Raw genomic sequence first — 23,145 nt, 5'->3', positions numbered from 1 at the left:
GGACCCCTGATTCTCCCCATCAGGACTCTTGCCACCAGCCTTTCCATGGAATATGTGACAGCATCTATGAAGGATATTGTGAAAGAGTGGATTAAAAGCTTTATGAGATTCATTTGAAACACTAAGATTTTTTAACAGCTTGGGGAAGGGACTTTGCCATTTGTATTCTCAAAACTTTTCACAATGCCTGGAGCATAGTTTATTTTTAATAAGTATGTGTTAAATTAGTAAATGAAAACTTCATGATTGTAAAATTAAAAGAGATGAAAAGCACTATTTAGAAAAGTTATGTTATTTTTAATCATCCCAATGATTAAGAGTTGTAATTGGTGCATTTCAATATTACTTGGTCTAAGCTAAAAACAACTGAAAACCAATAGCAGTGTTGAAAACCCTTCAGTTCTTCAATTCCACATAGATATGACCTTGGGCCCCGGGAAAACAAGTCTTTTGGTGTTTTATTATATTGTTTTTGCATGTTGGACTGGTTTGATGGAGTTTGCATGCTGGAAAATCCAGAGCACATCTTTTCCTAATGTATTTTTCTCAGAAACGGAGTTGTATGATTAACAAATTATTGGCTATTTTCAGTATCCACGGACATCTCTCAGGTAGTTCTTGTGGAGTCAGAGAAGGAGAAGTTTCCTAACTACTTATAAAATGAATGTGGATTGTTTCCAAATTCTTTGCTTTATTGTATTTATGGTTGACCATATTAAGACACCATGATAGAAAAGTGTCAGTCACTCAGTCATGTCCAACTCTTTGTGACCCCCTGGACTGTAGCCCACCAGGCTCCTTTGTCCATGGAATTCTCCAGGCAAGAATACTGGAGTGGGTGGCCAGTCCCTTCTCCAGGGGATCTTTCTGAGCCAGAGATCAGACACGGTTCTCCTGCACTGCAAATGTTTTTTTTTTTTTTTTTTTTTAAACCATCTGAGCCCCCAGAGAATAGAAGTATCAAAATAGTAAAACTCAGAAAGATCTGTCCAATTATAGCTCGACCATTAGTTAGTGTTGAACTGTGGCTCCCAGATTAATTAAAATATAAAATAAATTGCTAGCTTCATGTACTTGTGGAAAAGGAGACAAACAGAATAGCAGAGTCCTTTTCTGTCCATTTGTGCTTCTGTGTATTATTTGAAGCTTGGTCTCCTGTTAATTATTAAGATATGCTCACTTCTACCTGACTCTTCCCAAGCAACATGACACAGCCAATTGTAAATTTCAGATGTCCAACATGACCACTGAGATCAAACATAAAAGCTTATTAAATTCATGAAGGGAGAACTTCTTTAATTTATATGCAAATTTATATATCAGCATGCAGATTTTATGGTCTCTAGCTACTCTGACAATATCTGTAGCCTTATTGTGTATTGACCACTGTTGCTGTGGGGTTTCACTGAAAAGATCTCGACAATAAAATCTGTAGCCAACATGCTGGCTGCCTGTCTGAAGTAATACTAGGATATCTAGCCATTTAGTGACTGGTTTCTGAAGTTAGATCTGTCCCCATGATGCATAAGAAGAATTAATTAAATTATTTTAAGGGGTGTGTTTTGGTGAAAGATAATTTGGCAAATTATGTATTTTTTTAATTTCTAAGAAAGGAAAAATATTTGAAAGAGCTCAGCTGTACAGAGAAAGACATAGCTGCAATTTAGAAAAACTGAAAACAAACGAGCAAAAAGTCAGTAGAGACATGCGTTGTTCTTAAAATCCAATTTGGCAGATATTTTTAACTTTGGTGATAAGGCTTTCTGAAAAGTCCCAAGAGACAGTTATGCAGAGAACAATGGACCTTGGACTAAACTAAAGAAAGGGGGTGCAGGGAAATTTCTTTCCCTCTGTTGAAAACAGGCAATTCTTTTAATTTCTATTAAAAATTATGCATGCTGAGTGGTGTCTCACAGCTTACTGAACAGTGCTATCAGACTGAAAACACTTTAGACCTGTGTGTATCAACAGAAGTCATTCATAGGAAATTCCATGCTACTTAGTGGAAAATGATGATAAGAGTTGGGTGAGAATTCAGAGACTGGATCCCGCTGGTTACAGATCACTTGAGTTAGAAAAGATCCCTGGATAGTTCTTCCTAAGTTACTCTGCCAGTCCCTGATTTCCTTCTCATGCGGCAACAGATCTCAGGGACTCGCTATGAGAAACAAACTCAACCCCCTTTGATGCTCTTCCCCTTCAAGGCCACCTTGGTTATTCCCCTGCTGCTGCCACCTCTACTTGCCATCCAGGTGATACGTGCTCTCAGGGAGGTCTCTGATGCCTCCCAGCCACGTACCCACTACAAGTCAGATGAGCACTGACCATGAGACAATATGGTGGCAAGGCCTGAATGGTTACAGCACAAATGTGTAGTGTGAATTTTTTTTTCTCTTTCATCCCTTTTACTTGTTATTGAAGTTAATTCATAATGCTGTATTAGTTTCAAGCGTATAGGAATTCACACAATACATATATATATATACACACATACCTATATATGAGTGTGTGCTTGTGTAGATACATGCATGCGTGTATGCTCAGTTGCTTAGTTGTGTCCAACTATTTGCGACCCTACAGACTGTAGCCTGTGAGGCTCTTCGGTCCATGGGAATCCTCCAGGGGTCTCCCCAACCCAGGGATCATAACTGCATCTCCTGTGCCTCCTGCATTGCAGGTGGATTCTTTACCGCTGAGCCACCTGGGGAACACACACACACACACACACACACACACGTATTGTGTGAAGTTTAAGTTCAGCTTATATTATTTCCTTTTTGCAAGTACAGAATTTCATTTTTGCAACTTTTATTGCTCTAGGGCAAATCTTCTTTCAAACCAGAAATTCAATTTATGTCCAAAATCTCACTGCCTAGCCACACATAGCCTAATGACACTTTATGTCATTTAGGGAATCAAGGATTCTAGGGGGATGTCCATGAACTCACTTTGATTCCTTTATTGTTCTCTTTCTTTCCCTCATATATCTTCAATGCATTGATGTTCCAATCTATATAACTTTCATTTTTAAAAAATCTGACAGCTTGAATACATCTAGAAGCTGATACCCTGTGGTTGGCCTGAATTCAAGTATTGAGAAAAGAACTGAAATCTAGACATTTCCCCATCTTGTCACTAAAATTCCCATGGAACTGATAGGCTTATTTCAGCATCTGTTGAAATAAAACTTGATATAATATAAAAGTGTCAAAAATGAATTTTTAAATAAGTAGTTAATGATGCTGCAGAGCTGGTTATTCCAGCTGAGTAGGTTTATAATGTAAACATATTTAAAGGTGGCAGAGATATTTTTATATTTTTAGGATATTTTCCTATCCTAGTTAACAAAAACATTCTCATTTACATTTATCTTGAACTATCAAATCAGGGGGCATTAGAAAGATAAGAGGCAGCAGGATTAGAAACTTGTCCTACATTAAGGCTTAACAATGTAGAAATTAAAATTTCTTCTGAATTTCAGGATATTTTCACCACAGTACAAATGTCAATAGAATCCACCTGCAATGCAGGAGACCAGGGTTCAATCCCTGGGTTGGGAAGATCCCCTGGAGGAGGGCATGGCAACCCACTCTGGTATTCTTGCCTGGAGAATCCCCATGGACAGAGGAGCCTGGCACGCTACAGTCTATGGGGTTGCAAAGACTCAGACACAACTGAGCAACTAAGCACAAGCATGTGAATGGAGTTAAAAATTACCATTTCCTTTTAGAAGACTCTGGCTTAGGAAGCTGGGCAAAACTGACAGCAGACAATTTGATGCCAGCATCTCATGTTGGATCTTTCGCTCATTCCCTCCTCCTCTCATCTTCTCCCAAACTGTCTCTCTAAAAGCCCATGCTTTGGTGAGTGTGCGTGATTGGCACTAAAGGCTCTCATCGTCATCCTGGTATTTGTTCTTCCATTCCTGCCACCTTTTAAACCTTCTAGTTGATACCTTGAGGAAAATCCCAAATAAGACAGCATCCGGTAAGTTCCAAGTCCATACTGCAGCCTGCCTTTACCTGAAATCTGTTCAGAAGACTATTTCAGTCTTCTCAGTTCTTTGAAATAGAATACATTCTCACTAGAACCCCATCTGAATTTGTATGTACTTAAAATGTGTGTACTTAATTCCCAGATGCTGAAACATATAAAAGATATCTTACCACTTCCTGTTTCCACCTGAACTAAAACACTTAACATTGTATAATATGTATGTATATATATTTTTTTAAAGAGAATTGTCCCAATTAACTAACCAGTGTTCAAAATGCCCTTAGTAATTTCAAATGTAGAAAATGAGTTTATCTCAAAGTGTTTTCAGATGTAAAAAGTGAGATTTATCTCAAAACTGCCAGAAGATTCATGGAGTGACTTGGCACCTGACTTCCTTTCCTTCACAAATAGTACTTTTGTTATCATAAAAGAAATACTGACTTATTTCCAGTAAATGATCATGTTGTGTATGAATAGGCTTCCTAGCCCTTTACAGGGAATGCAATGTGCTGTACATTCAGCCAAAAAGACTATTCAGAAATGATTAATGGTGACCAAATCATATGAGCTTTTACAGTCTTCCAGAATAATGTTTGTTCCAGGAAATATTTATTTCTGGCATTTATTTATTCTTTCCTCATATTCTTTTTGAGCACCTAGCAGGCACAATGACTTGCCAAACGAATCTACTAACTATGAAATCATAATCACTACTATTTACTAAAAGTTCTAAAAATCTGCCTCATTCAATCCCAGCTTCAATCAAGCAAGGTAGGTTTATCAGCGAGGGTTCTCCAAAGGGAAAGAACCAATATGGTGTGTATGTATGCATATAAGCACAGACATATGGAGAGAGGATATATATGGATTAGAGAGAGAGAGAATGAGAATATATGAGATTTTAAGGAACTGCTAAGTCCAAAATCTTTAGAGCAGGCCATCAGGCTGGAAATCCTGGCAGGGTTTCTATGCTACAGTCTTGAGGGAAAAGGGTTTCTCTTTTTGGAAACCTCAGTTATTCCTCTTAAGACCTTTGACTGATTGAATGAGGCCCACCCACATCATGGAAAGTAATCTGTTTTACTCAAAGTCTACTTGTTTAAGTATTAATCACATCTAAAACATGTGTTCACAGCAGCATCTTGACTAGTATTTGACCAAATAACTAGACACTATACCCCAGGCAAGTTGACATAAAATTAATCATCACGGTGATATTATTATATTTTATACATAAGGTGCTGAGGTTCAGAGAAATATTTATCGGGATTCACTCAGATAATAATTGAGAAATTGGAAAACTGAGTCAGTTTTGGCCTAAAACCAGAATGTTTTTGTCAGTATCACAATAAACAGTGAGTGGTATGTTTTAAAACCAGATATATTGTCCTTGTATTTTAAGCACTTAGAATTACTTTTGGTGGGGAACTGGCAGGCGGATCTTTACCACTGAGTCACCTGGGGAGCCATGGTGGGGGATGTCAGGTTACAATTCGTTCATTCATTCAACCAGCACATGATAATTGAGTCTCCTATATAAAGGGTACTGTGCCAGAAGCTGGGGGTGGGACAGAGAACAAAACAAGACAATGGCTCTGCCTGCCCTGAGGAGAAATGACAGTAGATCAGTGTCAGATCTCCTGATATCAAGCGCTGCAGATAAACACGAAACCAAGTAGGGATGATGGGGTCACTCTCAGCGGAGCTGATATTTGAGGAGAGACCTGAATGAAGTAAGACAATAAACAATATATATGTCGGGATGGAAACATTATCTTCAGTTAAAGGGAAAAGCAAGTGCAATGGCCATAAGATGGGATGAACACTTGATATGTTTCAGGGATAGCAAGAGACTAATTGACTGGAGCAGAAAGATTTTAAAAGGCTTATGGAGTAAGAGATTCAACATAGCAAAAACAGAGCAAAATAGTTCTAAAGGCAGGGGGAAAACAAGAAGTGTTAAGTTCAGGAGCACTCAGCAAAGGAAATAGTCTTTTTTCTACATTTTTAAAGTACTTTAAAGGAATTTTTAATTGGGTGGTAATTGCTTTACCATGTTGTGTAGGTTTCAGCCATACAACAACATGAATAAGCTATAAGTATACAAACATTCCCTCCCTCTTGAACCTCCTCCCACCATACACCCCATCCCATCCCTCTAGGTTGTTACAGAGCACTGGTTTGAGCTCCCTGTGTTATAAGCAACAGTTCTAAGTAGAATGCTTGAAATTAGCAAAAAATAAATGATAGAAAAGCAGGAACGACTTGGATAAATGCATTGAATCTTGAAGTAGAACAGATAAAAATGAAGAAACCTGAATAAGTACAATGGCTTGACTAAGAAAGAGAACCCATACTGTAGAGAAATCCTGTTGGTGACTGGAAATCTAGGCATGATGGATGAGAGGAATCAGTGGGTGAGTATGCAGGCTGAAGGCCTGTGTCTAGGCAGGTGTCAAAGAATTTGTTGAGAATTGATTAAAAGGAAGTTAATGAAAAACAAAAACAGAGGCTACAGTTTTACTTACATTGAAGAAGTGATCATCATTAGTATTCAAAATGGGTGGTCGATGCTGAAAGAAATATTTGAAGATAATTAAGAAAAGATTGCTGGGAGAAATATCAACCACCTCAGATATGAAGATGATACCACCCTAATGGCAGAAAGGAAAGTGAAAGTGAAGTCACTCAGTTGTGTTCAACTCTTTGCAAACCTGTGGACTGCAGCCCCCTAGGCTCCTCCATCCATGGGATTTTTCAGGCAAGAATACTGGAGTGGGTTGCCATTTCCTTCTCCAGTGGAGCTTCCTGACCCAGGTATCAAACTCAGGTCTCCCACAATACAGGCAGACTCTACCATCTGAGCCACCAGGGAATCCCAATGGCAGAAAGTGAAGAGGAACTAAAGAGCCTCTTGATGAGGGTGAAAGAGGAGAATGAAAAAGCTGGCCTAAAACTCAGCATTCAAAAAACTAACATCATGGCATCTGGTTCCATCACTTCATGGCAAATAGATGGGGAAAAATTGGAAATAATGACACATTTTATTTTCGTGGTTTCCAAGATAACTGCTGACAGTGACTGCAGCCACAAAATTTAAAAATGCTCGCTCCTTGGAAGGAAAGCTGTGACAAACTTAGCATATTAAAAAGTAGAGACATCACTCTGCCAATAAAGGTGCATATAGTCAAAGCTACGGTTTTTCCAGTAGTCAGGTACAGATGTGAGAGTTCAACCATAAAGAAGGCTGAGTGCTGAATAAATGATGCTTTCAAACTGTGGTGTTGGAGAAGACTCTTGAGAGTCCCTTGGACTGCAAGGAGATCCAACCAGTCCATCCTAAAGGAGATCAGTCCTGGGTGTTTATTGTAAGGTCTGCTATTGAAGCTGAAACTCCAATACTTTGGCCACCTGATGCGAAGAGTTGACTCATTTGAAAAGACCCTGATGCTGGGAGGGATAGGGGGCAGGAGGAGAAGGGGCAGCAGAGGATGATACAGTTGGATGACATCACTGACCCAATGGACATGAAATTTGAGCAAACTCTGGGAGATAGTGAAGGACAGGGAAGCTTGGCATGCTGCAGTTCATGTGGTTGCAAAGAGCCAACCCGAACAACTTAGCAACTGAACAACAAAAGAAAAGTTAACAACAAAAGAAAAGTTATGAGTGCTTTCTGCATAGTAGGCGTGTTTATATGCACCATCTCCTCTGTTTCTTACGGTAATCATTATGACATGTGGTATCATTATTACCTATATCCTTGTTAGAGATAGGGAAGCTGAAAAGAAGAAATATTAACTAACTTGTCTGAAGTTACATAGCTAATAAATTGTTGAGCTGGTACTTTAACCCAAACAATCTGGCTCCAAAGCCCAAGTTTAACTAATAGTGTCTTCCAAAGTATCTATCAGTGCAATTTATGATATGGGCTAGCAACCTTTATGGCACATAGTAGGTTCAAAATCATCCTGCTAAATTGAAAGAAAATTCAATTATATTAAATGGGATACAAAAAAAAAAAAAGGTAAAGAAACTTGGATATAAAATACAGCAGTACTTCTGGTTTGCAATGATGGTCTGAACCAATAAGAAATATAGCCATGGACACAGAGAGAGGGGGGAAGCCTAATTAATAGAACATAGTGATGAATGCAAAGAGTTGACTCATTGGAAAAGACTCTGATGCTGGGAGGGATTGGGGGCAAGAGGAGAAGTGGACAACAGAGGATGAGATGGCTGGATGGCATCACTGACTCAATGGACGTGAGTCTCAGTGAACTCCGGAAGTTGGTGATGGACAGGGAGGCCTGGCATGCTGCCATTCATGGGGTGGCAAAGAGTTGAACACGACTGAGCGACTGATCTGATCTGATCTGATCTGAGTGATGAATTTGATTTAGAAGATACAAGATTGAAAATTAAGTATAATTTCAATGTTGTAAGTTTACAATGATAGGAGATTAGTAATTATCAATGAGAAGAATACAATTGGTTATAATTTACTATATCAAACACAAAGATTAAATTTCATGTAATCCTCCTAACCCTGTGAGGTTTCTAAAGAATGATTATTTCTGTTTTATAAATAGCATTGGTCAAATATCGGAGAAGGCGATGGCACCCCACTCCAGTACTCTTGCCTGGAAAATCCCATGGATGGAGGAGCCTGGTATGCTGCAGTCCATGGGGTCACGAAGGGTCAGACACGACTGAGCGACTTCACTTTCACTTTTCACTTTCATGCACTGGAGAAGGAAATGGAAACTCACTCCAGTGTTCTTGCCTGGAGAATCCCAGGGATGGGGGGGTCTGGTGGGCTGCCATCCATGGGGTCACACAGAGTCGGACACGACTGAAGCAACTTAGCAGCAGCAGCAGCAGTTCAAATATATGCTTGAAAGCTACAGTGATAGCAAGTGGCTCAGCCAAGTTCAAATCTAGTCTGTCTAAATCCAAGAGCCATCCTCTTTTCACTCTACATGCTACTTCTACTGCTTGATAGGTCGGTTCTCAGCATTTAGAGGGTTCTCCAACTAGTGCTACAAGATTGCCCAAATATTTAAGCCAGAAAAACACTGAGATTCAGGGCTGCAAAAGCATATTCAGGAATTATCAACAAATCATATAAGTCAAAATGCTTAACAAAAAGAAAAAAGTTCAGAAAAGAAAGGCAGAATTGTAGTCCAGAAATGATGCTGGGGAGTAGATGGTCTGGAGGAAAGAGGGAGAAAGGTGGACACCAGCTGCTGATGGGGAAAGACAAAGACCAAGAAGCTGCTACTCTTTGACATACAGATTTTTCAGAGCAACAAAATCCAAAATCTTAGCAGTGGAATGACACCTCCACCACACAGTTTCAGCTATGCCCCCTGCATAAGCGAACACCATCTGCCACGGAGGCGGAACAGTGGTGAATTGGAATAGCAGTCCAGACTCATTTTTGAAAACTTGGCAATGACTTTACATGGCAATATGACTGAAGTTTGCAAGGATGTAAGTGCTTCCTTGTACTAGCCAACTTATTGTACATTCTCAAACAGAAAACAAACAAACAGAAATTCTGCCTAATTCACTAACGATTTTCTGTGGCTTTATCCCAAGCAACAGACCTTCAAAATAATAGCCTAGGCTCCAAACAACATATCCTTAACACTGATTCGGTGTGACTCCATCACACATGACTCAACAGGCTGCATGGGTGTAGGGATGATGGGGCATTTGGAGGGGAAGGTCTGACTCAGAATGTTGGTAGCCACAATCTGTTATACAGTACATCCATATCTTTCAAACGGGATATTTTATTCTTTAGCATTTAATTCTAGCTTTGGACTATTCTACAACAGAATAAACCAAAATAAGTCAGGCACTGAAAATGTGAGTGGAATTTCATGAAAACTGTTTGATTTCACTTCTCAAACCCCAAAGGAGCCTAAGCCATCCATTCACAACAGCCACACAGTTGTAAAAAGAGTGAATATTTATTTTCCTGCTTTTTCCACTTTTTAACAGGACAGCCAGGAAGTATATGGGAGACCAAAATGTAGGCTTGTGGAAGGCACACACCCCAGGCAGCCAGTGTGGGCTGGCTTAAACCCCTAAAGTTCCATTTGAACAGATGGAAAATTCTACTCACCTTAGGAAACTACTCATCCATCCCTGGGGCTTAATTGTCCCAGGTGTTGTGGCCATCTGCCAGACTTATTTACAACAAATGCTTGCTAAAAAAATGGGAGACTGAAATCTCACAGCTTCTTTAGAACACAGTCAAAAAGCATACGGAATTGGAAATTAAAGCTCAAATCTTATATCTACCACTTCAACCATAGCAGTTTCTACAGTGAAAGAGACAAGAGAGACTGATTAGGCAGGGGGAGCTGTTGACATAAACTGAAAGTGAGAGAATGTTTCAAGGGCAGAGGGGTGAAGAATGCAGGGATACATTGGAATTTGAAGGCTTAGGACGCAATGACAATTTTCAGAGAGAACTATTTATTCAATATTTGTGGTGAGAACAAGTGGACATTTAGGTTTACATGAGCAAAGATTCCAGAGAAGCAAGCAAAAGGAAGAGGAGGGGACAGATAGTTAATAAAAAACAACACATTTTTATACTAGCTTAAATGCTTATAATATGCAAATATTCAGTAGAACATTCTTGAAGCTTCTCGTATCAGCAATCTGTGTTATAGTGCCCTGGCCACAGAAGTAGAGTAAATGCCTGCAACACAATTAATTAACCAAAGCTGTCATTTCAGCAAAGAAAGCAATTTTTGGTTGTTCATGAACGAACTTAATAATCCATTTTCAGTCTTCTTTTAACAGAGCTAAGAAAACTAATACAAGCCCAACTATTTCTGTTCGCTTTAAAAAGTAAAGTTTAGTGGCTTTGAAAATAAAAGAGGGATTGAAATTAAAATTAAGGTAAATTAGAAATAAGCACAATTAAAATGTAAAGAGTGAAACCTACAAAGTACTCCAATTCCATTAAGGAATTAGGTGGCTAACTGTAAAGACGGAACTTGAAGAACTTCACTAGCAACTATTTCTAAAAGAGAGCTGCGTTTCTGTTTTTTATTTACTCCAAATCTTTTCCTCAAGCAGCTCCCTCTTCTTCTCCCTCTGAAACCGAAGACCTGGTCATATTCCAGTATCAATGCCACTTGATGGTTTCTAGCGTTTTTATTCTTCCTCTGCATCAACATTTAAAATAGTCTCAGCTTTCTACTTGAAGATACTTAAAACATAAGTAATATATGTTCTCACCTCCATCTGAGCACAAGTTTAATTTAAAATGTTTTTTTTTTCATGTGAGTGGAATTTGTGCTGTCACCTCCATCTTGCTACAACCTTCATGGTATGAAAATCTCTAACCTGATGTAGTACTATCCTTGTAATAGTCCTAACTTTTGCCAGTTGTGTGTACATCAGTAGCTCCTCTGACCTCTGGCACATACTTTCTCAGCTCATCAACTTCTATTGGTTACTGGTCTTCGATTTAACAGTAATTCAATTTGGTGGTTGCCCAGTTTACTACCGGTCTTACCCTCCTCAGCTATAGCAAACTGACCTTATAAGGTAGCTTTTCTTTTTCACTGCAATAATTTTAGAGCATCTTCTAAGAGCTCCCTCTCCATGATAAACTCAAAGCAGCAGCTATAAGTAGCATAGCTCTCTCAGGAAAATGACTGTTGCTTATGTGGGTTGCCTAGGAAAGCAGCCTGTGTGGAACTATAATGCATGACCCAAACTGCCCACATTTCTCTCTTTTTTTTTGGTACTTTTCCCTTAGATTCACATGAATTCTTATATGCCCTAAAGATTTTAATAATAAAGATAATAAAATGATAAACATTCCCCTAGACTATATGGAGGATATAAGTTTCCGTGAGAAACCCTCAAAGGAGCTTAAAATCAGTTTTGAAGGCAGATATGCACACAATTAATAGGAGTAAAGGAAATCAGTCCTGAATATTCATTGGGAAGACTGATGCTGAAGCTGAAACTCCAATACTTTGGCCCCCTCATGCAAAGAACTGACTCATTTGAAAAGACCCTGATGCTTGGAAAGATTGAAGGTGGGAGAAGAAGGGGATGACAGAGGATGAGATGGTCGGATGGCATCGCCAACTCAATGGACATGAGTTTGAGTAACCTCCAGGAGTCGGTGATGGAAAGGGAAGCCTGGCGTGCTGAAGTCCACGAGGTTACAAAGAGTTGGACATGACTGAGCAACTGAATTGAACTGAATAGGAATAAATAAAGGTTGTAAAGGAGAAATTATGGAATCTTGAATTAATCTCAGTTGGCCTATTGAAATATTATAGGGGGGGAGAATATTTTTAACATGATACATAAAACCTTGTTGTCTCAAACATTAGAAATCTTTACTGCGAAGGAAGCAGAGTAGATAGAAGGGATGCTCTTACAGTTTATCCCAATAGCAGAAGAAACCCTAAAAAGCCAATATGGATCTGGGGGTCATAGTACACTTTTCATTCTGTGAGCGAATTTCAAACTTGAATCCACGGAGAATTTAGAATCCAAACAGAAAAAGCAGAAAAACATGCGCATTATGACCTTTAAAAAGGAGCAGTATTATTTAGTACTATTTAAACAACACACTGGAAGTTGCACACCTAGTTAACAAGGCACTTACAAGTCTGAAGACTTATTTCAATTCAAATAATTATGTTTGAATTCTATCATCATAGCTATCTTTCAAAGTTATCCTTACATTCTAAAGCACATTATTTTAACCTGTTACAAGGCCCGTTTTCATCCCCTCTGTGTGTCCCTGTCTGCACCATCTACCTACAGGTGATAATAATGGAATCTGTTCTTAGTTTGTGAATATCGAGGACCCAAACTAATAGCGTAAGAAGAGCTGCATCCCATTCCCTTCTAAGGACCAGAACCATGTTCTTGCCAATACTTTCACTGCTTCCAGCTCTTCTGGCATCACAGCAGGTAGACCTCCAGAGGGGTTCCAGTTCTGCAGATGGAATTTGAGACAGTTTACCATACAGAAGTCCTGCTCCTGTGCCCCACTGACTTACATTAGACTGCTTGAAAATTGACAGTGACTCTGATCTGCCTGAGTTAGGTTTGACTTATCTGGCCTTCATACTTTGGAGTTTAGTTCTCTTTTTTTTTTTTTGAGTATAGCCAATTAACAATGTTGTGATAGTTTCAGGTGGATGGCAAAGGGACTCAGTCGTACATATACATGTATCTGTTCTCCCCCAGACTCTCCTTCTATCTAGGTTATCACACAACATTGAGCAGCGTTCCCTGTGCTATACAGTAGGTCCTTGATGGTCATCCACTTTTAAATACAGCAGAGTGTACATGTCGAGGTCAAACTCCCTAACTGTCTCTTCCCCCATCCTTCCCAGCTCTGACAACCATAAGCTCATTGTCTGAGTCTGTGAGTCTGTTTCTGTGGGCCAGGGACACAAGGGTCCTTTGTGTTATACATTTAGACCATATTAGACATGGTACTTCGGGAGTATGATAGATTTGGTTAAATCAATGAAAAGTTATTTGGACAAATTTTGCAAATAATATATGTGACATCTTGGTAATATCGTTTAGGGTCCCAAATATATTGCTATAAAATAAAAGCTGCAATCCATGCGTGGGTCTGATTCTGAAGGCATTCTCAAAAAGGAATTCACCAAATGTCTGTAATTCCCAAAATGATTACTTTAAAGATCATTTTCAATTTAGAAATATATTTTCTTCTCTCCCCAAAGCATATCATTTTATTGGCATATATACCCCAAAGTAAATAAGTACGCTAAACTACATCGACAATACCATCTTAGGTTTATATCCATTATCATCACTTTTTAAAAAATCTTTACAGATCATGGGGTGTTCCAAGTCATACTTAAAACATTTTTTCCTGAATTCATTTAGGAAATTCACCCTTAATAGTATAAGGTACCAGAGATACAAAACTAGCTGTATTCTCTTTTCTGAAGCTCAAAGAGATCTGCAGAACTAAAGCAAGTATTAATTAATATACATATTAATAATTTATTTCTCTAATTTTAACTTCAATAGCGAATTTTTATTTTAAGAAAATATCAGGGAGATGCAAAGTATTATAGAAACTTCACTTTCCCTTCAAAAAGCAAGGTAAAGCTTCTAAATTCTTCCCCAAACTACACCTGCCCTAATTATGTCCTACCTTTTACAGTAGGAGGACAGTTTGGTCTTCCTACCTATTAATTATCAGACTTACTTGTAGAGACTGTTGGTGAGAATGCAATCAGGACTTCTTTGAGTAAAAGTGGAATGATTGCATATGATGGTTTTACAACTGAGAAACTTAAAATGTGAGACAAATGCACCATGAAAAAGCAATCTAAAGTCTGTCTACATTTTAATCAATACTCTGACTAGTATCTGTAACCTGTAAAAACAATTCTCTTTAGCTTGGGAAGATTCAACTGTTAAGAAATCTTCTTTAAGAAATTCATCTCTGGCTCTATAGACTGAGGCAGACTTCTTGGGAAATATGGTTCCAATGAACATAAATATAGCCACCATCAACTTTGAGTGTGATCTATTTCACACCGGCAAATGATTTAGTCTTTAGCAGGTGTTTGGAAAGAAAATTAAATTTACATTAGGAACCAAATAATTTCTTCCTCAGGCCCCATGGTATGCCCACAATAATTGAAGTCCTGTAAATAATTCAGGCTCTATCTGCCATGATGGCAGCCAGGACCCAATTTAGTAATATTCCAGGAAGCTAAGAGGGGTTGATGCTCTCTGATAGCAATGTGGGAACAAAGCCCTTTGCTGGCATCAAAATATGACTTAATCCTCATCCAATGGGCATACCTGATAGATGCCAAGGCCAAGATTATTGCTCTTCAGAGATTTTTGTTAGCAACTCATTGCCTGGAGTCTCCTGACATGCTTTGTTAGCCCTTTGGTATGCACTTCATTAGTTTCTGAATCAGTTTCTCCAGTTGCAGACACACAATATTTGGTGATGAGTTTGTTTTGAACATGGCCCCAGCCCTCCTTCAGGTTCAATCCAACAGTGAAGATAAAACTTAAAAAAAAAAACAAACAAAAAAAAAACAGTGTTTTAGGATTCTCATAAAAAGAAAAGTATATACAGCATGTAAATGGGGTGCTTAAAACAATTGAGGGTAGCAGTGGGTCACCACTGATTCTCCCTTTAGCTTATTATCCCCCAATCTAGCACCAAGTCATAAAAGTCACAGCTTCTTCTACATTTAAATCCCTTTATTTCCCTCTAATCCCACTGTCCTCATCTTAATCCAGGCCACTACTCTCATTTTTAACTTAGATCACAGCAAGCAACTCCTTAACAGATATGCATTCTTACCCTCTTTGTCTTCTTTATGTTCTTCAATGTAATAGAAGCTTGCAAAATGATTATTATCATTTAGACATACAGAAATAAACTATTTTGATTGTGATTGAAGAACTACCCTAAGACATTTCCGTCATCTGACTGAAGAACAGTTGTGTGTGCCCCAAATGGCCAGCTGTTGACAGAAAGCTTGAGAAAGCAACTGTCATGCATGTTCACAAATCACAGCGCAACCTTCTTGGCTGCACAAGCAAAAAGGAAAAACACTTAGCTGGCAGGAAGACAACTTCACACACCCACAGTGTTGTTACCTCTCTGAGTTTAATTAGAAACTTAAATCCAGAATAGTATGAAACAAATTAGACTTTTCCATCTAAAGATGTCACAGTTGTCTTGTATTTTAATAACAGCAGCACAGAAGTTCACTGTGAGATGGATCCAGATAGAGGGAACATCTACAGCTTTCTAAATAGAGCAATGCATGGAAGTAGCAGCTTCTCCTGTCTGTGCTCAAAATGCTTCCATTAAAGCCAAGGTCACTCTTGAATATTGCTGGTGGTACCCTGCAACTCAGAAGTCAGGTAAGCAGTAGGCCGCCTTAAGGAGGATCACCAGTTTGCACGTGGGACTTACCCTTGACTGCTTAATGCACATGATGAGAGAATTCACCATGCCGCACCTGGTGTCGATAGATGAAGGGGTGTCTCAAGGAAGCAACTCTGATATTAAGCATATTAATGCTTAGATATAATAAGCACTACTACAAACAAAGCAAATGGAGGTGATGGAATTCCAACTGAGCTATTTCAATTCCTAGAAGATGATGCTGTTAAAGTGCTGCACTCATTATATTAGCAACCCAGCAGTGGCCACAGGACTGGAAAAGGTGAGTTTTCATTCCAGTCCTAAAGAAGGCAATGCCAAAGAATGTTCAAACTACCAAACAACTGTACTCATTCCAGATGCTGGTAAGGTAATGCTCAAAAATCCTTCAAGCTAGGCTTCAACAGTATGTGAACTGAGAACTTGCAGATGTACAAGCTGGGCTTAGAAAAGACAGGGGAACTAGATATCAAATTGCCAACATCTGCTGAATGACAGAGAAAGCAAGGGAATTCCAGAGAAACATCTATTTCTCCTTTATTTACTACGCTAAAGCCATTGACCATGTGGATCACAACAAACTGAAAAATTTTTAAAGAGATGGGAGTACCAGATCACCTAACCTGTCTCCTGAAAAACTTGTATGTGGGTCAAGAAACAACAGTGAGAACCAGCCATGGAACAACAGACTGGTTCAAGATTGGGAAAGGAGTACAACAAAACTGTATATTGTTACTCTGCTTATTTATCTTCTATGCAGAGTACATCATGCAAAATGCTGGACTGGATGAATCACAAGCTGGAATCAAGATTGCCAGGAGAAATATCAACAACCTCAGATATGCAGATGATACCACTCTAAAGCAGAAATTGATGAGAAGTTAAAAAGGCTCTTAATGGGGATGAAAGAGGAGAGTGGAAAAGCTGGCTTGAAATTCAACATTCAAAATTCTATGATCATGGCATCCGTTCCCATTGCTTCATGCGATTAGAAAGGGAAAAAATGGAAGCAGTGACAGATTTCATTTTCTTTGACTCCAAAATCACAGTGGACAGTGTTTGCAGCCATAAAATTAAAAGACATTTTCTCCCTAGAAGGAAAGCTATGACAAAACTAGAATCATATTAAAAAAGCAGAGATGCCCCTTTGCCGACAAAGGTGCATACAGACAAAGCTATGGTTTTTCCAATATCCATGTAAAGATGTGAGAGTTGCACCAAAAAGAAGGCTGAGCACCAAAGAATTGATGCTTTGAATTGTGGTGCTGGAGAAGACTCTTGTGAGCCTTTTGGACTATGAGGAGATCATATCAGTCATCCTAAAGGAAATCAACCCTGAATATTCTTTGGAAGAGCTGATGCTGAAGTTGAAGCTCCAATACTTTGCCCATGTGATGTGAAGAGCCAACTCACTGGAAAAGATCCTGATGCTGGTAAAGATTGAAGGCAGGAGGAGAAAGGGATGGCAGAGGATGAGATGGTTAGTATCACCAACTCCATGGACATGAATATGAGAAAACTTCAGGAGATAGTGGAGGGTAGATGAGCCTGGCGTGCTGCAATCCATGGGTTCACAAAGAGTCAGAGATGACTTAGGGACTGAACAACAACAGTAACAAAAGCTGTCCTGTTTTCTTTCCCACCTCAACCATAAAATTACTTATCAATTCTCCATATATTTGGCTCTTTAAATGTTCATGTCCTTTCCTTTCCATTCATATGGTCTTCCTTGTGTTTTAAACTTTCTTTCTTCTTCCCCTGAATGATTGTGATGCCTTCCTTGGGTTTGGACCCCCAAATAATCCTTGTCCTGTCTCCAAACAATCATCTACAGTGCTGAATGACCTCCTCAAAATATTGATCTGGTCGTGTCACACTTCTGTGGGGTCCCCACTCCATAAACAGAATCCTGATTACTTTTCAGTCTGTCAACCTCTTTAAATGCTAACATCTGCCTGCCTCCTCACTCATTACCTACCACTTCTTCTTTATTTCAATCTCTCTGCAGTACGTCTCATTCCCCACATGTATTCTATCTCTTCCTACATCTGTACACACATACACTTAGCCCTCGCTGCATGGAGGCAATCTGCTTGAACTTTTTCAAATTAGCACTTGTTGTTTTTCAAAATTCAGCTTAACAATCAACTCCAGGAAATTTCCTTTTCATCTCATTTCCAAATATTATTGTGTATCATCCCTTCTGGGTCTTTTATACATATAAAGAGTTATATAATAACAGTGGAAATGTACCTGTCTCCAGTGTTAAACTATTTCCTGAGATTCAGTTTAATCAATTTGATTATGAGTCTTACAAAAGAACAAAGTAGGATGCTCTTCAAAGGAGGATGTCGTCTGAAGTCAGAACACCTATTTTCAAGTCCATGTTCTTCCCCTTAATAGCCGTGACCTCAATCATCATTTAATCTTTTATGTTTCATTTCCTCACCTGTTATAAAGTAAATGATCATGATAAGAAATCAGTTGAAGGAAAAAAAGTGAAATGAGACTTAGTAAATGAAAGTATTTTTTATCTATAAAATACGAAAACATATTACTATCCTATGACCTTGAGAGCTCCTTGGCAGCAGAGACCATGTTTTGACATCTCTGTATGATTCTTCTCCCTTCACAGTCAGGCTTAGCTTAACACTGATCTGGTACAAAATTCGGGTTTCATAAAAATATATTGCTTTTTAACTAGTAGTGAGAAAAGTAAGCTTTTTACTTTAAAATTTGTAAAGACTTTTTTGTTGGAAAATTTCACCCAAAAGGGAAAAAGCACTGTAAGAAGCATGAATACTTAAAACTTGAACTTAGCACATTAATTAGACTCCTGAAGAATAGAAAGAATAAAAGAGACAAAAATAATAAAATTCAATAACATCTACTACAATGTATTCTTGACTTTTTTGGAGAGAGTATAATTCAAAGAATAGCCATTTAAATTTGAGAACCTTCTCCTAGAGCTTTCCCTGGACAACTGAGGAGCATACATTTTGTTTTGTAATTTTGTCTAAAACTTTGCAGCCATTTTCAACACCTGGAAACCCTTCCTCTCACGTAGAAGTTATTGGAGTCTTGCTTCCAGATGTCTTCCTAGAGTCGGCATTCCTAGAGATTTGTCATTATCTCTGACTGCCACTCTTACTTCCTCAGTTATGATTCTGTTTCTATGATATTTTTGGCAAGTTATGATACAGAAACTATTATAGCCATCAGCTCAAGCAAAAACATGTTAGAAACACAGTACTTGATAGATTTGAGGGGAAATCCAATATAGGTAAGATACTATCCTTGTTTGGGGGTATAATTCAATATTGTTTTAAATACTGCAGACAAATTATGATATATGGACTGATAAATACCTTACAGGACACACAGCAAAGTGTTGTGAGAATTGCACAGAAAGGACAGTTGAGTTGACTCAAACTCATATGATGCCATCCAACCATCTCACCCTCTGTAGTCCCCTTCAAATAACTTAATTTACTAAGTTTCTTGGACTCAGGGAGTTGGTGATGGACAGGAAGGCCTGGTGTTGCTGCAGTCCATGGGGTCACAAAGAGTTGGACAGAAGTGAGTGACTGAACTGAACTGAACTCATCCTTTTTTCATTCAGCAGCTGTTAATGAATGAGAAAACCTATCCTTCAGCACAAATGTCCATAGTTGATAATCTAGAAATCTGTCTATTGTGAATTTGTAATTTAATTAAGACTCCCTCCTTATCTCAAACTACAATGTACCTATTATAAGGGTAATCCAGAGATTATAAACATGCTAGTTTGCATTGAAGAAAAAGAAACCACATTTAAAATCTTATTACAGCTAATAACTGAATAAATATAAAAGGAGCATCCCAAATCAATGGAGAGAAAATTATTTAATAAATGGATTAAAAGTTGGCATTCTAAAAATGATTTAGTTTGGTTCTCTACACAGTATCATATACTAAAAAAAAAAAAAAAAAAAAGACTTTTAACCAAATAGCTAAATGTAAACTACAAACTTCACCCAGACAAGAAAATACATTGTCCATTAGATATCTCTGGGGTTTTCTGACTATTCAGTGTAAGGAATCCACCTGCCAGTGCAGGAGACACGGGTATTATCCCTGGGTCAGGAAGATCTCCTGGAGGAGGGCATGGCAACCCACTCCAGTCTTCTTGCTTGGGAAATCCCATGGACACAGAAGCCTGATGGGCTATAGTTCATGGGGTCAAAAAATGGTTGGACATGACTTAACAATCATACAACAACAATTAAATATCTTTAAAGTAACAAATTTCTAATCTGGAAGCAAGAGGAGAAATTCCAAAGGAAAGTGCATATGAATTCAAATATATTCAAAGTATAGTTGTAGATTAAAGCATGAAAAAGAAAAACTAGAATTAAAAGCCAAAACAACATAGGAAACATAGTGGCAACAAATATAACAGACCAAAGGTTAATCTCTTCATTATCTAAAAAAGCTTATAAAATAAATAGGAAGAAAAACTTAAAGACAAAGAGACAAACAAATAGATACTTTTCAAAAGTAGAAAAGTAATTAAGAAATATTTGGGAAATGTTTCATTCATATAAGTAATCAAATACAAATTAAAATAATAATAAAAAATTTGACTGTTAGTAATAATTAAACAATATAAAACTTAAACTTGGCAAAGCTCTTATTGCACCTTAGTGCAATAGTTTTGAATTTGTATTTGGTATTATGAACAATAAATACATGCACGCAGCAGCAAAATAACTCTCTTGTGAGATTTTCCCAAGGAAATAATTTACATACGAATAAAAGTGATATCTAACGATGCACATCAGACTGTTACTGATATTAAATCAGTTTAAAATAATCCTGAATAAATAAGCAAAATATAATTATATGATATGATACTACATATCAGAGAAGGCAATGACAACCTACTCCAGTACTCTTGCCTGGAAAATCCCATAGATGGAGGAGCCTGGTGGGCTACAGTCCATGGGATTGCTAGGAGTCGGACACGACTGAGCAACTTCACTTTCACTTTTCATTTTCATTCATTGGAGAAGGAATAGAAACCCCTAAAGATGCCACAGAAAAACTGTTAGAACTGACAAATAAATTTAGCAAGGTAGCAGGATACAACACTAACTTACAGAAAGTTGTTACATTTCTTTACACTGACAATGAAATATGAGGAAAGGAATCTAAAAACAGTCCCTTTTAAAATTGAATAAAAAAATAAAATACTTAAAATAAAATAAACCTGACCAAGGAGGTGAAAAATTTATATGTGAAAAGCATAAAACTTTAATAAGGGAAACTGAAGATGATTCACAGAAATGGAAAGATATACTATGCTCATATATTGAAAGAATTAATATTGTTAAAATGGCCATAATACCCAAAGAAATCTCCAGATTTAATATGATCCCTATCAACTTACCCATGACATTTTTCAAGGAACTACTACAAGTAATTCTAAAATTTATATGGAACCATAAAATACATTAACAAAGCTGAAATCTTGACATCTGGTCCCATTACATTATGGCAAATAAAAGGGGAAAAAATAGAAGCAGTGACAGATTTTCTTTTCTTGGGCTCCACAATCAATGTGGATTATGACTGTATCTATGCAATCAAAAGACACTTGCTCCTTGGAAGGAAAACTATGACAAACCTAGGCATCATATTTAAAAACAGAGACATACTTTGTCAACAAAGATCTGTATAGTCAAAGTTATCACTTTTCCAGTAATCATGTACAGATGTGAGAGACGGGCCATAAAGAAGGCTAAGTGCTGAAGAATTGATGCTTTTGTATTGTGGTGTTGGAGAAGACACTTGAGAGTCCCTTGGACTGCAAGGAGATCAAACAAGTCAATCCTAAAAGAAATCAACCCTGGATATTCATTGGAAGGACTGATGCTGAAGCTGAAACTCCAATACTTTGGCCACCTGATGGGAAGAGCTGACTCATTGGAAAAGACTCCGATGTTGGGAAAAACTGAGGGCCAGAGCAGGAGAGGGCAGCAGAGGATGAGATGGTTAGATAGCATCACCAAATCAATGGATATAAATTTGAGCAAATCCAGGAGCTACTGAGGACTGAGAAGTCTGGCTTGCTACAGAGCATGGGGTTGTAAAGAGCTGGACATGACTTAGCAACAGAACAATTAAACACAGTATAAAGGACCTAGAATTGCCAAAACAATCCTGAGGGAAAAGAACAAAGCTAGAGGCATAACCTTCCTAGACTTCAGATAATACTTCAAAGCTACAGTAACAAGATGTCATGATACTGGCACAGTAGAGAGCCTAGGAATAAACCTACACACCTACTGTCAATCTTCAAGAAAGGAGGGAAAAATATATACGGGAGAAAAGACAATCTCTTCAGCAAGTGGTATTGGGAAAGTACAATACCTGCATGTAAATCAATGAGGTTAGAGCACACCCTAAACAGTGCACAAAAATAAATTCAAAATGGCTTAAAGACTTATATATAAGACATGCTTACATATAAAACTCTTAGAGGGGAATCAAAATGCTCTTTGAAATAAACCATACTAATGTTTTCTTAGCTCAGTATTCCAAGGCAATAGAAATAAAAACAAAAATAAATGGGACCGAATCAAACATATATGCAGAGTACATCTTGAGAAACGCTGGGCTGGAAGAAGCACAAGCTGGAATCAAGATTGCTGGGAGAAATATCAATAACCTCAGATATGCAGATGACACCACCCTTACGGCAGAAAGTGAAGAGGAACTCAAAAGCCTCTTGATGAAAGTAAGAGAGGAGAGTGAAAAAGTTGGCTTAAAGCTCAACATTCAGAAAACGAAGATCATGGCATCTGGTCCCATCACTTCATGGCAAATAGATGGGCAAACAGTGGAAACAGTATCAGAATTTATTTTTCTGGGCTCCAAAATCACTGCAGATGGTGACTGCAGCCATGAAATTAAAAGACACTTACTCCTTGGAAGGAAAGTTTTGACCAACCTAGTTAGCATATTCAAAAGCAGAGACATTACTTTGCCAACAAAGGTCTGTCTAGTCAAGGCTATGGTTTTTTTGACTATGGTTTTTCCAGTGGTCATGTATGGATATGAGAGTTGGACTGTGAAGAAGCCTGAGCGCCAAAGAATTGATGCTTTTGAACTGTGGTGTTGGAGAAGACTCTTGAGAGTCC

Source organism: Bison bison, unplaced genomic scaffold (genome assembly GCF_000754665.1).
Source record: "Bison bison bison isolate TAMUID 2011002044 unplaced genomic scaffold, Bison_UMD1.0 scf7180017863950, whole genome shotgun sequence".
Lineage (NCBI taxonomy): Eukaryota > Metazoa > Chordata > Mammalia > Artiodactyla > Bovidae > Bison > Bison bison.
Note: the sequence above shows the minus strand (reverse complement) of the source record.